Here is an 18,956-nt window from a genome sequence, read left to right on the forward strand (position 1 = left end):
AAGTGGTAGCCCTCAACCCAGTTATGTCAAGGAGTAAGTAGATCAGGTGGAGGAGTTAGTTCATCAAAGATAGCTACATCCTAGCCTAGTGTCAAATATAATGGAGTGAGCTCTAAGAGATACAAGAGATGAGATTAGGAAGATGGTATGTGTTGTAGGCACCCATATTTAAGGGAGATACAAATGGTCTAGGAGTAGAGCCATAGCTATAGAATTTCCTATGATGCTTTGGATTGCACCCATATGGGAGAAATTGGAAGGTGCAACTTGTTGTTCATCTTCTATGAGACTCTTCCTCTATCTAGTGGTAGCAGGATGAGGCTTTATGTGAGGAAAATGTTAATTCACTCGCATGAGATACACTCCTAAGAAAATTTAAGGATACTTGTAAGATCATTTAGAATAGAGACACATTGTATACTTCATCTTTCTGGAGTAAGCTTCAGGAAACTTTGTGTACTAGTCTCAATTAGAATACAACATATTAGCCTCAAACAAAGAAAAAGATAGAGAGGGTTAATAAGGTGTTGGAGGCTATGTTGTGTATGTATGTGATCAACCATCAAGTTAATTTGGAAGAGTATCTTCATCTTGTTGATTTTTCCTATGATAATTTGCATCATTCATCTATAGGAATGCCACCTTATCAAGACCTATATGGTATACCTTGTAGGACACCACTAAGTATAGATAGGATTGAGGACATGGTATCTGTTGGACCTCAATTAGTCAAAGATATGGAGCAATGGGTAGCCTTGATGAGACAACATCTTAGAGAGGCTCTAGATAGGAATAAGAGGTGCAAAGAGGGTTGAAAGAGAGTATATGGTTGAAGAAAAAAAATTCTTGAGATTTTTTTTTTACAAGGGTATGATCCATTTCATAAAAGGGTCTAAGTTGGCACCTTAAATTGTTGGAACTTTTGAGATTTTTGAGAGGGTAGGACTAGATTCTTATCATCTAGGATTATCACCACATGTTTCATCTTTTTGTATTAAGGAAGTATATTCATTATGAGTCTCATAATATAGATTGGGAGGCCTTCTAGGTTGAGTCTTTGGATTGTGCTCCCATAAGGAACTAAGAATAAGTAATGCCCCATATCTAGTAACCATGTCTTAGCCTTGAGTTCTATCCCATGGCCAAAAAACAATGGTGGTTTGGACTGTTGGAAATATTATGAAAGGCTAAGTTACTGAGAGGGGAGGGGTGAATCAGTAATTTGTAAAACTTTTATCTTCAATTACCAAGTTAATCCTTTGCATATATTCTGATCTAATTGCATGCATAAGAAAATGAAAACATGAAAGCATACATAACACTTTGACACATAGATTTGGTGACCCAAAAACCTTCCAAATAGAAAGTAAAACTCGGGTGGAGATGATACCCACAAAATTTAGTACTATAGTATAAAGTTGGCCTGTTAAGGCTTACATTGATCACTTCTGATGATCTTCCCTGTTAGGAGCAATAAGGATTGCTAGGTCCACCTTGTTAAAGGATTTACAAACATACAATGAAGTATGCACTCGATAAAGAGATTTGCATAAGACTCTTAGGTGTAATTCATTAAAGGATTTGACTAATCCACCTATTAGGATGAAGGAATAGTTGATCTCTAATCTATAGCTTGGTTTGGTGAGTGAGATTCCTTTCTATGTATAAATCACTTTGTTGTGATAGATATATCTTTGTTGCTCCTTATAATGTTGTAGCCTTTGTAATTCACTCTTTTTTGTTCTTCTCTTATTATATCTGATTACATTGTATTCCTTTTCCATAAATTGGATGTGATACAATACATTGCATATATACCAATCCAATTATACAATTACAAAGTTGGCCACATTACCAGTTTACACAAATATTACAAAGTTGGCTCAAATGTAGACACTTGGGTTCTAAAGACTGACTTGGTGAGGTTTTGATAGTTAGCATCCACTATCAATTCTCAGCATCATCATGCACTCTGTAGATGTAGAAGATCAATCCATACTGATCACTTCCAAGTTGTCTTGAACTTAGTCTGCACTAGAGACTTGATGAGTATTGTGAAACTTAGCATATAAACCGAATCACTTGATTCACACTGCAAGGCTTTCGTCAATGCTACCATTACAAGATTACTATTAAGTCAATCACTTGGTTAATAGAGAGTAGCTTGGTTAATACTAGACTCACATCACATGAACTGCAAACTTGGTAAGAACTGCACAACTCAGTTTGCATTGGTAAACTCAACACATACTTAGATGCTCAATTTACACTACTGATCTTCATAGTAGTTGTAACTACTCGGTACACACTAAAATTTGTCCAAAGGAGTCGGTAGAAACTATAGAACTTAGTAATAACTAAAATGCTTGGTTAACACTGTTAACTATACAATAGGCTTGGTAGATACTTGCAATCTAAATAAGTGTATGTCACTAATAAAAAACTTGACTATTATGCCAATAATCTCCCCCTTTGGCATTAGTGACAAAAACACTTATCAGTCAAAACTAAATTCAAAAAGTTTCTTGAATACCTCTATTCATCATGTTGTGATTCTAACTTTGTAGAGTATACTAATTTTGAGATTTTTCAAAATTGGTTTTTTAAGATGTATATTTCTACATGGTAAGCTCCTCTATAGTGTAATATATAGTATGCTATACATCTGAATACATCTCCTTTCTATATACAATATATAGATGATGTACACTCTTCTTTCAATCTTTCCCTGTTCACATCTTTCTCACAACTTTCTGCCCCATAACTTTTATTTTCTTAACAACTTTTTACTTTTTCTTTTTAACAATACATTTTCTCCCCATTTACACATCTTTACATATTTCTCCCTCTTTTTGACATTAATTCCAAAGATTTATTCTATATATTTACATAGTAATGCCAAAATGAGACAAGAAATCTTAATGTACCCTAAGAATAATTGCCAAGGTCTTGTCCCAGTTTTCCTATAAGACCTTACATGTGTGTAGTGTAATCTGCACTTTTGCTGACAACTCAATCATATGGTTTGCAATAGAGAAATTATTGTCATGGATGAAGGTTTTTGCATGTGTAATATGATTTTGTAGTGCACCCATGTTGGGAAGACTCATATTCTATATATCTAACAAAGTAGATATGATTGTAGCTTCTTCTCTAATCAATTCTGCCTACATATCTGTCAAAAACCTGATCTTCTTAAAATAGAAAAAGCTTGAGCTTGGGTCAAGGTGCAATTGTTGAGCACTTGCCTTGAGATATTCATCAATCTTGGACAATTTGTCCTTTATTTCCTTAGTAAAATTTGAAACATCGCATGACTTAACAAAAAGTGATGGTACATTTGTAAATGAATTTTTCAGAGAGCCCAAAATGGCAGAGAGTTCTACTTGGTAAATGGCCATCTATTGAGCAATGTGCTCTAACACTTTATTCTCAAGCTTCTTCTCTACTTTTTTCAATAACTTATCCTATCCATCTAAATCTTCATTATACTTCTGGACTACTTCTACCAACTGATACAAAATTAGTTGAGAAGAATCAACCTATATACCTATAGCCTCTGCCAAAATATTCTTGGCATCCTCAATGATTTTTAATTCTTTGTCTCTTTCCTCTCTTAGCCTCTACTACTTGGCTTTATTTTGGAGAAGTTCACCAAAGGTTTGCATATGATCAGGGATTGAATTTTGAAATATCCCAATTAGGGATCACAATTTCCTCATCAAGGTCTACATCCTCCTCCTTTTCTTTTCCTTTACTAATTTTTTTTTTGCTCGATTGAGGCTTGGTCTTAACTATCCTTGCACTTATTGCTTGTGTACTAGGAACGGAAACAATAGTAGAAATAGTAGGGCTTGTTGCAAAAATTGATACTACACTTACTATAAAAATACTAGTAGAAATACCTATAGTAACCAAAATTGATGTATCCAAACTTGTTGTGTCCAAAACTGTTGAAGAGATAGAAGCTTGTAGCTTGGCAGATGAAGTACTTGATACTTCATTCAATGATGTGCTGAGCTGAATTGGTGAAAAGATTGATTGGATGCTAGTGTTTTTAATGGTAGTCACAATTAATCCTACTGAGGCTATCTCCGTGCTTGATGTTGTCACTATTTTTCTTGGAGATTGAGGGAGTGAGGTAGTAACTCCTACAACAATATTAACTGGGTCAGTTTCCTCAACATCCTGAGTTCCTTCCTTGGTAGCCTCTTGGTCTCGTTCCTCTTCATCATCAATTTTATCAAAATGTGTTGTCTCTACATCATCTTCTTCTTCATCTTTCTCTTCTTTGTCATCATCATCCTCATCATTTACATTAACAAGAAAATCACTTGGTTTGTGAACAACATATACATTCTTCCATGTATTTGTGGCATTCCTCAACATGCTCAATGTCCTTCATCAAAACCTGACAAGTGTTGAATTTCAAAGTTAGTTTTTCTTCATTCTTCTTCATATATTCTTTCACTTCCTTGTCAGATAGATTTCACAATTTACACAGTGTTGTAGGTTGTTTGAGATCTTTGATCCTTAATGTTTTTGCAAATTACAAATCCCATTTTTTCCAACTTTAAAGGCTTTGTTCAGGCTCATATGGACACATATTTCAATGCTATTTAAAAAAAAAAGTGCATGATTTATTTTCTACTTTCCAGATCTGGAATGAATTTGGAGTAATATTGAGTTCATATTTTTGGTGTTGGAGTAGAGGCTTCAGTTTCCTCCCTCTCTGCATCCCGCATCCAGGTTTTTTCTCAATTTTTGTGCTTTCAATTGAGGGATATATTTATATGTTGTGGGGGAGGGCATTTTATTTTATTTAATTTACTTCAGAATTGACCCTTCTACTTCTGTCTTCTTCTCTTAATGTCTGACCCCTCTATGGTTTGGCTAATGCCACACAACTATCACACTTGGAAAGAAAAAATGACTCAGCTTCTTATATCATGAGGCTTATGGTCATGTTTGGATGAGAACCAACCTATCCTATAGTGCCCTTTTGAGTTTCTTCAACACAAAAATAAAATGGATGAAGGTATGGGATTGATTGTACTGAACATCTCTGATAGTCTACTATTTCACTTGGATGGTTTGACCACTTCTTGGGCTGCTTGGACCAAGTTCTATATCTTGTTTGGCATAGTGAATGTGTTTCAGGCACTACAACTTCATGTAGAGTTGACTTCTTTGACACCTTCCATCTTTCCCACCATTGAAGACTTCTTGATGAATTTCAAATCTTTGCGTACAGTTTTGCAGGGATGTGGCAAAGAAAAAAGATGATCAGTGTATCTTTTTGATACTCTCAAAGTTGTGTGAATAGTATCAGATCTTCTCTTCCACTTTCTACTCCACCATGGATGCCTTAGGTACCAAACATCAAATGCCTTCTTTTGAGTTATTCTACAATAGGTTAACTCATGAGGAGTCCAAGCTCACTTAGATGGATTTACTGATAGGTTCATAGTCACAGGCACTACTTGCCAAGGATACATAGGAGTAGAAGTTGAAGCAGATATCAAGTTCCTCTTCTTAGCACTCTATTGGTCCATCATCCTCCTCTAAGAAGGAAAAAAAGAAGATTGAAATTCCTACCTATTCCTATTTTCAAAAGGGACCTCATGATGAATTACATTATTTTCAAAAGAGATTTGATGGCTATGAGAAATAGATTGGGAATTTGTAATCTCTTCTTTGGAAGAACACTGTTTCCTCTCCATCCTCTTCTACCTCACAGGGGTCTAACTTTCAGTCTTCTTCCATATCTTTGACATCTAAACTAGATTTGTGATAGGGTCATGCATTACAAGCATCCATTGCATCCCTTTCCCAAGTCCCTTGGATACTAGATTCAGGTGCTTCTCACCTTATGACATCTTCTCAAGGTGTCTTCTCCACTATTGAGGCTTCTCCCATTCCTCATATTCTCATGGGGAATAATACTACCCTAATAGTCTATAGAAAGGTTCAGTTGGTATTTAGGATGACGCATTTAACGATGTACTATATGTTCCATTTCTATCTGCAAACCTTCTCTCAATTTCTCAGATTACACACAGTGGATCAGAGAAGCCAGTTGAGTTCATTGCAGATTTAGTTTTCATTCAAGATAGTGCAACAAGAGGCCTTATTTCGATAGGGTTAGTTGATCATTCCACCCATCTCTACACCTTCTCACACTTTGGTCCACCATCTCCATTTTTGAAGCACAACTTTTCTCTTTCATGAGAGCATCATGTGGTATAGTTAGGATACTTGAACCTTTGTATTGTTCTTGAGATCATTGTTTTGACTCCCACACCACATCAAGTTGAAGTCTTTTATCTTCAGTAGGATTTTTCTTTAGCTCTTCCCTACCCTCTAGCTCTATTCATCAAGCCTCCAGGTGCACTTATTGAGGATTCTATAGAGGAAATTCTTGACAGTGTCAGCACACTTGCCTTGGGGATTCCCTTTCAAGATCCTCATGTTTTCTCCTTTGAGCATCAGTTAGGCCTTCCAGTTTCACCTCTCATGTAGGGGTTTCCTTGTTCTTTTGGAGTAGGGTTTCTCCCATTGGGTTTTCTCTATTATCTCCAATTTACAGAGATTGCATTACATTTGTACATGAGTACCTAACATGGCTTAGTAGTTAGGACCCATTATGCATTTCATCATAGCTTTTGTGAGCTTAAGTGCATTTCCCTAAGTTACACTTAAGGGGGGGTGTTAGTGTAAATAATTATTATTTACACTTTAATTAAATTTACTTAGGATAAATGCATTATTTTATTATATATTAGTTTGACACCTAGGAGTATGCGTACTCTCACGTGTTGTCTTGTTGACAACACAGGAGTTTGTACTATTGGAAATATGTCCAACCAATTAGATAAGGTAAGTTATGGTTGTCATTTATGGCAACATATTTGTTTTGCAGATTAGTCATGTTCACTTGTGAAGGAAAAATTGTCTAAGTATCAGACAGTGTTACAACAACATGATAGAAATGATGATAATAGAATATTCCCTTGGAATATTCTCTTGCACAATTGACTAGAGATGCATGATGTCATAATGGTGATGTATACTAGTGTGCATGTTCGTACAGTAAATTGAGTTTGAGTTATGAAGGAATTAATGATGCAGTGATGACACAATGCAGAACATAACATATTAGCAGATTGTGTTTAACAATTTGATTTATTATTTTAAGTTATAATTTCTTATTTAGCTAACTCTAATGATTTTATATGAGCCGAATAAGGAAGAATTTACTAAAATGTTTTGTATAAGTAAAGAACTTTATTTGCAAAGTTAAAGTGTGAAGTGTGAAAAGTGGATGATGATTCAGTGATCAGTAATTATGAAGTAATTATGATCTTGTGAAATGTGAGTAACAAGTGAATGTGATACTTTTCTATATGATGTGAAGATATGTTATAGATTAATATGTGCACAATTGCTCTTGTGTGAAGAATCATCAGTCACAAGGTTTGCAAAGTACAACAAATGACTCAATATTGTATGCATACTTATTTCTTGAAGAACTTATTGTATAGTTACATGTTAGGGTAGTGAGCTCTTCTTGCACACATTTGTATATGATCCACCAACTCCTAATAGGGTTGAGAATTCTAACAAGGCCTAGTCTCCTAACAGGGACTCGAGACACGATACATGCTTCATAGACTCCTAACAAGGTCAATATCCTTAAATAGATTCTTTATATAGTGAATCATCTAGTGGGTTTCATCCCCACTCGGGTTTTCCCTTGGCCAAGGATTCCCTAGTTAACAAAATATTGTGTTATGATCTCTCTTAGTGTATGGTTGTTTATACTATTCAACATTATTGGTTTATTTTCTCGTGCACATGATAAAGTAATTAATAATATTTAGTTGTGAGCAAAAAGATTGAAAATATTGATTCACCCCCCTCTCAGTATTATTTATTTCCAACAATTGGTATTAGAGCTACTGTAATCCAAATTTGTTGCTATAGACTTGAATGCAATAGAATTGGAAACATATGCTTTATGTGCACTTATCAGTGTATCTGATGCACCAAAGGATAGTTGGAAGAAATACTTTGAGCAATTGAAGACCAATTTCAATGATTGTTTTTTCCCAGTTTTGATATGCAACTACCAGATTTTTGATAGTCTCTTTTTTTTATATCTTTGTCATTGATGTCAAAGGGGGAGATATATGTAAAATTTTAATATGTAAGGGGGAGAAATAAGTTGTAATAGGAAGTTATAAGGGATGTAAACCTCTTTCATATCATGAATACAAATGTTTTTACCTATGTTATCACTATTTGTTTTGATTGGTATGACAACATGTTTGGGACTTAGACAATTTTCCCAAAATATTGCCATCAATGCCAAAGGAGAGATTGTTGGTAATATGTACAATCAATCAAATAAGGTAAGTTATGGTTGTCATTTATAGAAACATATTTTTTTTGCAGATTAGTCATGTTCACTTGTGAATGGCAAATTGTCTATGTATCAGATATTGTTATAGCAACAGGACAGTTTTGATGATAATAGTATATTCCCTTGGAATATTCTCTTGCATAGTTGACAAAATATGCATGATGTCATAATGGTGACATATACTCTTGCATGTCCATACATTAAATTGAGTTTGATTTATGAAGGAATTAGTGATGCAGTGATGGCATAGTGTAGAAAAATCCATATTAGTAGAATGTGTTTAATAATTTGATTTATTGTTTTAAGTGATAATTTCTTGTTGCACCAACTCTAATGATGTTATATGAGCCAACTAAGGAAGACTTTACTAATTTTTTTGGTATAAGTAAAGAACTTTATTTGTGAAGTTAAGAGAAGAAGTGTTAAAAGTGGATGATGATTCAATGATCAGTAATTGCAAAATTATTATGATCTTGTGAAATGTGAGTAACTAGTGAATGTGATAATTTGCTATATGATGCAAAGATATGTAACAGATTAATATGTGTGCAATCACTCTTGTGTGAAGAATCATTATTCAAAAGATTTGTGAAGTACAACAAATAAATGAGTATTGTATGTATACTTATTTCTTGAAGAACTTATTATATAGTTGCATGTTAGGGCAGTGGGCTCTTCTTGCACACATTTGTATATGATCCACCAACTCCTAATAGGGTTGAAGCAACTCAAAATAGGTTTGAGGCTTGTAATAAGGCCTAGTCTCCTAACAAGGACTCAAGACACTATACATGCTTCATAGACTCCTAACAGGGTCAATATCCTTAACCAAATTTTATATATAATGAATCATCTAGTGGGTTTCATCCCCACCAGGGTTTTCCCTTGGCCAGGTTTTCCCTAGTTAACAAAATATGATGTTATGATCTCTCTTTGTGTATGGTTTTTTATATTGTTCAACATTATTGGTTTATTTTCTTATGCACATGATAAAGTAATTAATAATATTTAGTTGTGGGAAAATAGATTGAAAATACTGATTCATCCCCCCTCTCTGTATTATCTATTTCTAACATTCACCTACCTTGTTATCCTCTCATCTACATGGAGGATAATCCACTTTTTGTGGATGTATGCTCTGTTGTCATGCTTATCTTCTAGCTCTTTCTAACTCATTCTAGAAGTGTTCAAGAGGCCTTTATATATAGGCTCTCCTAGTTTTTTTGTACATATCTTTTCTTTATCTGAGAATACAATTTTCATATTTTCAGACCAAACCCTTGCCTCTTGTCTTTTTCTTCTCTATGATAGGTTTTCTATGTGTAGGTGATTCAAGGCCTTGTGGATTTGATTTGCCTATTTGCTCAAATCCTACAACATAGATTTGGTGACCCAAAAACCTTCCAAATAGAAAGTAAAATTAGGGTGGGGATGATACCCAAAAAATTTAGTACTATAGTATAAATTTGGCCTATTAAGGCTTACATTGATCACTTCTGATGATCTACCCTGTTAGGAGCAATAAGACTGTTAGGTCTAACTTGTTAAAAGAATTGGCTGATCCACCTATTAGGATGAAGTCCTAGCTGATCTCTGATCTGTAACTTGGTTTGTTAAGTGAGATTCCTTTGTGTTTATAAATCAGCTTGCTATGATAGATATCTATTTGCTGCTCCTTATACTTTTATAGCCTTGTAATTTGCTCTTTTATGCTCTTCTCCGATTATATCTGATTACATTGTATTCCTTTTCCATACATTGGATGTGATACAATACATTGCATATATACCAATCCAATTATACAATTACAAAGTCAGCCACATTACCAGTTTACATAAATATTACAAAGTTGGCTCAAATGTAGACACTCGGGTTCTGAAGATTGACTTGATGAGGTTCTGATACTCAGCATCTGTTGTCAATGCTCGACATCATCATGCACTCTGTAGATGTAGAAGCTTGTTCCAACCTACTAACTAGTAGTAATTGATCTTTTGGGGGATATTTGTGGTACGAACATCATTTTAAAGAACTTATCTTAACATCGTTAGATAATAGTAGAATTGTTGGATGAGTTGACATAGAAGAGATAGTTACTATTATGCCTCCAAACTCATTTCCCCTCCTACATTAGATTAAATAAAATTGGATCATGTAGCATGTCCCTATCGAAACTAACATCTTCCCTTCTAATATGAGCAATTATATGGGCATCCATATGAGTTTGACATATCTGAGGAAATTCCATCCATTTAGCTTTACCGTTAACCTTTTCTAAATAATTCTCCACCTTTTGCTCAAGAGCAGTTGAAATCCATTTGACTAACCCTAAAATAGAATGAGTCTCCTTTAATTGAAATTCATATTTCCAAATATCTCTAGAGAGAGATTTTCTACCTTTTTCAATCAACATTTTTGCTGCATTTTCTTACAACACCTTTATTATCTAGGACATTCTTTAATAGAGATGAGCTACCCACTATATTGCTTGTACTCAAGAAGAGGTTAGGAAGACCATATGAAAAATAATTTTTCCTGATAATTTAAGTTCATTCATTTTTTCCTTCCAAAATTTACCACCCAACCTTGGAAGGAAAAGCTTTATTCACTCCTCTTATACTTCTGATTACTAGACCCCCTTCTTCTTTTGGTGTAGAGAGATGATTCTAGTTGACTAATGCCATTTTCCTCTTTTCTTCAACTTCTAAATAGAGGAAATCATTTTGGATACCCTCAAGCACATCAACAACTTTACCTAGCATGAAGGAGAAAAACATAAAATAATATAGAATACCTTGTAGGAAAGATTTAATTAGAAGAACTTTACCTTCATGAATAAGTACCTTTCCTTTCCAATTGGCCATTTTTTTGGAAATTGTCTAAAATCCAATTCTAGAATTGAGGTAGGGGTTTTAGGGGAGAGAAAGGGACACCAAGATAAAAACCAGGCATATTAGAAATGTTGCATCCTAAAACTAAGTTGAACTTCAAGTTTTGTATTGAAAAAGAAAACTTAACTCTTTTGAAAATTTATGTGTTATCTAGATAAAGAGTTGTCAAATGAGAGAAGGGTTTTAGGTGTTGTCTCAGTTTAGACAAGAGAAGCACCAAAGAGGATAGTATCATCCAAAAAAATTTGGTGGGTAGAAAGAGGGAACTTCTCATGGCTACCTTACCTCCATTTATAGAGTTAGCCAGATATAGCTTATTTAAGTTTCTTCTTAGTTATTTAGCCACTAGAATGAAAATATTTGAAATTCGAATCTATTTCCACTTCTATGTTTAAAGTTCTTTAATAGGAGAAGCCAATATTTTTCACCTTCTTTTAAAGTCCTTGAACCCTAGACTTTGCTTCCAAAAAGTTTCTTCTTGTACTGATATAGAAAGCCAATGATCTCTTAGGGAATGTTCCTATAAACTCAAGTTACTATCCTCATTTTCATTTTCCAAGTTCATTTGGGCAGCGTCCTTCTCTTAGATATATCTTTTTTTCAAAAACATTACCAAATGAGACTTTATTCCACTTTTAAAATTTAATTTAATCAAACCCAGTTTCTTACTTAAGTTACTAAAGGGGAATAAGTAGCCAAATTTTTACTAAATATCCATTAGATCTCAAATATTTTTGAACTTGGAGCTAACAGTAACATGTTTGTATACTCTCAATTCTAAGAGGATAACACTATGATCTGGTTCGATATGGGGCTTAGCTTCTTATTGGAATTTGTTTGAATTGGTAAAATTAAAGGATAGAGATAAAAAAGTCAAACATGACTTGTTTGAGACCATTTTCTTGTCTGCTATTAGTCCATGTAAAGTTTTTCCCTCTTTTTTGTAGATCCATGGCACCTATATACTAAAAAACCTCTCCTATGTTTTCCATACTATATGAGAAGTCTTCAATGCCACCAAGTTTGTTTGAGGGGTAAAGGGGGTATTAAAATCTCCTGCTACCATCCATTTTATCTTCATACCATTACCCAAATTATTAGCTTAGGTCTCAAATAGTTGTTTCCTTTGAATTAGATTATTAGGATCATTTACATTTACCATATTTCAAGACCATTGCATAGCCAGATCATCACAAGCCAGGGATAAAAAAATAATAGAAGAGTGCAAAAGATTACCTAACATCGTACTACCATTAAAAAATATAGCTATTTATCTTTAAGCACCTTGGGCTTCACTTGAAACCCACGAGGGTCCTAGCCAAATATATTTTAGAACTTTCTCTAGCCCTTCACTACCCATTTTACTTTTTTGCATAAGCACGATGTCCACCTTATATTAATGTAACACATACTTAAGCATATGCTTCTTCAAGTGACTATTTAGATCCCTTAGGTTCCAAGATAGGATTCTAACCATAAAAAATATAGGATATATTCCTCGGATTTCAAACTAAAAAAAAACCTCATAATAATAAGTTCTTAGATTTAATTCACATAAATAGGATATTTAACAACTACTAAAATCCCTTGATTTTTTGACTAAGACCCATTGTCTTATGCCCTAGACCTTGTCCCATATTCTTTACCAATTTTGTTTCCTTTCCAACATCTAGTTTATTTTTGTTTTTGTTTTTTTTGTTGAAAATTCTCGATTGAAACTCTTCAAAAGGGAAATTTCCTAAATCCATCTAGGGATCCCAAAAATCCTTAACATAGTCCATATTCCTATGAAGGGAAGGAACCTCTTGAATCTTGGACTGAGCTCTAGCATAAGGAAGATGGCCTAGGTAACACTCTCAAAATTTGTGATCTTTCCTTGGGAGAAATAATCTAGTTGTAGCTCTAACTCCACAATAGAAAGGATGGAGAGAGGATGCCATTTATCTAAAAATCTTCTATTGGGTCAGCGTTAGTAGAGGGCCAATAAAAATCTTAAGAGAGAGTTGATCTTTGTGAAGCTTCCTAGAAAACAACATAACTCAAGCTAAGGATGGATTAGTTCTGAGCTATGCTTCTCTGAAATAGAAGAAGGGACATGCTTCTTGTCAGGTGCAAAAAGGTAGGACAAAGCCACATGTCCATATATCTTACATCTTTTATAGAACATATCTACACTTTCATAAACAAAGGGTTGGACATACGATCCAAGTTGTGAGTATATAGTAACATTTGAGGGAATAACCTTTTTCACCATCATACTAACACAAATCCTTCCAAACAGAAGGGGAGATTAATATTGGGTAACTTTATCCACTGACATAAGTGAGATAAAAGATTTGGCAATGCCTCTAAAAATCCTTTTTGTCCCAGAACTCAAGGGGAAGACCTAGAATTCCAACCCATGTGGGAGATACTGTACCTAAATCCATAAATGGGTCAAACTTTGATTTCCACTTGCAAACATTAAGGATGTTTTTTAGAGTTGGACTTGAGAGACCAAGGACCATTAGTAAGAACCTTAATGAAATCCTACTTGATCAGAAAGGAGAAAATACATAGTTTGTCGACAAGAGCATTGATTTTCATAATGCCTTTTAAGGATTAAGTAGAGGAGGCCAACCTCCTTAGATGTTCAATAGAAGGTCAAATAAGAAGAAAATGGCTTACCAAGTTTAAAGGCATCTATACCAAACCCAACCAAATTACCAAATTGAGCAAAGACCTTGAAAATTAGATCTATGGAAACTAGAGGGGATCATGGGAAATCCCCATGACCCACCAAAAGAGGCATTCACACCAAAAAGAAAAGGAAGAGAAAGAAACATAGAGGCCAAAAGGAAAAGGGACAAGGAGGGCCAAAAGCTAGGGAATAGGTTGGAGGGAGGATTGAAGTGCTAGGTTGCAAAGTATAGTGGGGAAAAAAATTATATCATAAGTTTGTTAATAAGTGATAATTTGTGGATTAAATTTCTAGAAAATATAATAGACATAATTACTTATATTTCCCCACTCATGTCTTGAGTTATTTCATAGCCTAGTGGTAGGAGTGAAATGGTACATATATATTAGGTAGGATTATAAAACATTGTAGTTATTAGAGGTTATTTTTGTTTTGCATTGATTGTATTGAGTGTTTGGGGCCCAATGTGGCTAGTTTAGTTTAACCTGGTACTTAAGGGTCCAATTTATATTTTGACCATTCTTAGTGTAGCATGGTGCTTGGGTGTTAGAAGTGCATAGAGATTAATATATGGCAAGTCAAGAATATGATGTGTGATGATACTAATGTAACATGTAGCCTAATTATCCTCCATAGATTTATATTTTTGCAATAGATTAGTGTGTATCAATTTTTATATGTTTAGCATATCTTGAGATCAAGATATTTTTAATATCTTATCCTTATTTGGTTTGTGAATTTCTCTTTGATTTAATTTCCAAGTGGAGTTTGTTTTTGTATCATTAGCATTGTAGGATAAAGTTTTGGTTTGATGTTGTCAGGTAGTAGTTAGTTGATTAAAATTGAGGTTTCACATTTGTGTTTGTGATTGATAGTCCTTATAGCAATTTTATTTCATTGTTATCTATTATTGGAAACTTATTTTTCTCATTCATATATTATGGAATGCATCACATAGTAGTACATTAGACTGATACTTATTGATATTGTGTTTTACTTTCATTATCATCTCATAACTTGTGAGCTATATAGTGTATGCACTATCTTTATGAATTTCAATATCGTATGAGTTGTATTTGAATTCCTCATATGTGATGATATTCTTGATGATTAATATATATAATATGTATTTTGGTATTATTGTTGTACTTAGAGGATTTAGTAAGGTATGTAATTATACATTATGGAATCCTTGAGAATTGTATTCTATGTTCACATTACTTTAATTTTGTTATTATTCTTTGGCATAGTTGTGATTATTTTGTGTAAACTCTTATGAATAAAACTATTGGGTTAACTTAGTAATATGGTTTAGGTTAGTTTCCATTGCATTCTCTATTGTGGAGTTGCTTCTTCTCAAATATTTTCTATTTCACAATAGTTTAGAAGGAACTCATGTATTTACTACAATAAAAGGGAAAAAAGAAGACATTGTCGATCCATGGCATGCTAACATGTGGAAACTTTCAGGTTCTTGTGGACTCAAGTATAAGTTCTCTCTTTGAATTCCAATTCTACAATTCCTAGGATGCTTCACACCACTTGATAAAGAAATGTATCCAAATAACCATGTCTCATAAAAAATATCTTACTTCAGAATCAACTCTACTTCATGTTGCATATCGTTGATGAGTTCATTTTGAAAGAGTTGAAGGATAAGGCTCTCAAATTTTTGAATGCATTTATGATACTTTTCTCCACTTGAAAAGCCCTCTACTTGAAATTCTAGTGATTGTTCATCATGGATTCCCGAACTCATTTCTAACACCAAACACTCTTTCTTTTCCATGAGGATGATTGTATTTGTATTCTCTATGAGATTATTCCAATATTAATGCACATCCTTGTCATGTTGGATCTTCTTGTGATGTATTTCTTCCTCCTCCCATTAGATCACTCGAAGAAGAAACAATCATCTTTTCCATTTTGGTGTGCACATCCTCTAACGAGTCTATCTAATCAGGAGAATTGATCATCATTTGATATTGATGTAAGGGAAATTCTTTTAAAAGAGCATCATCATCTATGCCTTCATCTTCACATTTTTCAATCACTATATCACAACACATTTCTTCAAGGTCATGTACTTCTCTAGTGCAAGATACTATGACAATATTTTCTTCATTGTAGTCTCCACTTGTGAACTTGAATGCTTCAAATTTAGGTTTCATGCATCAAGAAGAGTGATAACTTGATGTGTCATCTTCTCTTACTTGAAACCTATCCCTAATTCCCATTTCCATCGTACCTATTATTAAATTTTCATCAATGTTTTCACAGACTTGGTTCATTGATTCTTCTTGATGAACATCTTCAAAAAATTGGAAAGCTTTGTATTCCACTTGCATGTGTCCTTGAAAAGGATCACTTGAAAACTCATCATATTTCTCTTGAAAATGATCTTCTACTTTTGTGATGATCATACCAATTTCTGAAAACTCCTAAAGATCTTCAAAAGTAAAGACTTCTATCTTAGGAGTTAACAAAGATGTCTGCAAGGTTTGACTTGAGGTTATTTCTTCATTAATGAAAATGGTAGAAGATTGTAGAAAATATTCTAAAGTGTTGACTTGAGCAATAGAGTCCTCATCATTAATGATTAGGGGTGAATTAATAGGAAGGTCTTCTCCATAGGGGAAGTCATCATTGGAAGCATAGAGGCACAAAGTAGGAATAAAAGTAGTATGAAATTCACCTTGATCCATATTTCCTTCATCTTTAATCATATGTTGTGTAGTTCCTTGAGAAACATTTGATATTTCTTTTTCTTTCTCATTAGGATTGAGATGAATGAATACATTTCTCCTGGGTATTGAAATTTTCATAGTCCATCCTTGATTCACATGAATCACTTTTTTGATCAAGTTCTTCCTTATGCTTGCATGTGGAACTTTTTTCTGAAAACAACTTTGGTTTGTGAGAGAAAAGCTAATTATCTTTACCATCTTCTTCATCTATATTTTTCAAAGTTTGGAGCAAAGATGGATGGATCTTTTCTAGATCTAGTTTTTTCCCACCATAGAAACTCTTCAAGAAGCTACCTTGCTTAGGATCGATGAAAATGTAATTTTATTGAGAAACAGGTGAATGTGAGACATTACCATTATTCTTCATTTCTGATTTAGATGAAATCCATTTTATGAAGAGACATTTATCTTTATATGTTGAACCTTTTTCAAACAAAGAATCATGATCATGAGAAAGAAATCCATAATATCTTCCATTATCTTTTTTTCTTTTAAAAAAAAATTGTAGCAAGGATGAACCATTCTAGGATCTAGCCTCCTGCCGCCATAGAATTTCTCTAATAAATTTACCTGTAGAGGTTCATTAGGAATATGTTTCTTTGAGTATGAAAAGTATTACTTGTCGCTATCACTATCACGATCACTTTCCACTTTCCCTTTGTACCAAACCATGTTTTGAATTTGAACCTCAGATAGAGTCACCAACCTTCATTTAAGGGAAGGTACCTTCATTAGCTGACTTACTAATTATTATTTACTTGACCTTAGGTGTGACCAAGATTTTTCCTATTCCTTCTTATAATAACAATTATTCTTTCAATGACTACAACATTTTGACCAATAGGATCTCTTCCCAAGATTTCCCCAAATTCTTCTTCTTCTTCTTCTTCTTCTTCTAGAACTTGATTTACTTGATGATAATGTTGAGCACTTCGTCTACACCTCCATGCTAGAGAGTTAAAATGTAAAATAATGTTTTCTTGTGTGTCTTGGAAACCAAGGTTTGGTTGTATAATTGGAAGCACATTCTCATGAGGCAATACCATCTTACTTCATCATAGGTGATTGATTAATCTTTCTTGTTTTGGTCCACAGTAGAGTTGCAAAAAATCTGTTGGTAAATAGATTTGTCACTTTAAAATGGCCCAACAGATTGTATATGGAAAATTGTTCACAATAGTTGGATAGGCCCTTGATATGCAGCCTTCCTCTACGTTTAGAGGGGTAACTCCCTCTTATGATATAATTTTGAAGTTTTTCAAATAAAGATGAAATCAAACTTTAAAAGATCAATAGAAAGCCTTTGATGAAAAATGCACCATATGACTTCAAAGCTTTCATGGACTAACTTAAATAGCTAATAACAAAAATCAAGATCTACACTTGAGAATTACCACTAGCACAATGTTGATCCAAAGATTCATAAACATCTGCACAATACCATGAAAATGCTGACTGCAAAGAGAATCAACATTTTTAACACTTTAGATTTTGAAAGAGGAGAACTCAAATAACATTTTCCTTTATTTTCTTGCACGAAGAACCTAAGAAGAATTTTTGATTACAAAGATAAAATTTGTACACACTTTGCAAATATTATCTTATCACCAAAATCTAACTTAAGTCTTCTCCTATTTAAAATTCCAAAAAGTCCCCTTTACAAAGCCAAGAATGATCTCTTATATAGACCTCAAGGTTAAGAACTACTCCTCTTTGGTTAATAACTACCTCCCAAATATGTGATTTTGGAGAGGTTAATTTACCTCACAAAAAGTAACCTATACGAGAAAAAATCTACAAACATTACTCAAGCCAAAGAAGTCATCCAAAGCATTCCAATTTGTTGATCTACCTTGATTGTATAGTGAATTTTTACAAAAAATGTCTTTCCTTGTGTTTATATCCAACCTTGAATGCTCCTATATCATTCATAAACATAGTAGACGAAGGTGAATCCTTAGGATACTTAGGTTTACATTCTCATTGTATTGAGACAAGGTGCTGGAAAGACATTCATTTCATATCTCTCTGATCTTTTCTCTTGTTGATCAAAATTGAAGTCTTAAAAATGACTTGTGATAGTGCACACATCCCTTTACAATCTCCATAAATGTGTCCAAACTATGCACTATTACTACTAGAACATTCTTTGATCGTGGCTAGAGATAAGGCTCTGATCTTGGATGCCATGTTTTCCACTACCGAAGTTAGCA

This window comes from Cupressus sempervirens, chromosome 5 (genome assembly GCF_028749045.1).
Source record: "Cupressus sempervirens isolate cs-2001-9-10 chromosome 5, ASM2874904v1, whole genome shotgun sequence".
Lineage (NCBI taxonomy): Eukaryota > Viridiplantae > Streptophyta > Pinopsida > Cupressales > Cupressaceae > Cupressus > Cupressus sempervirens.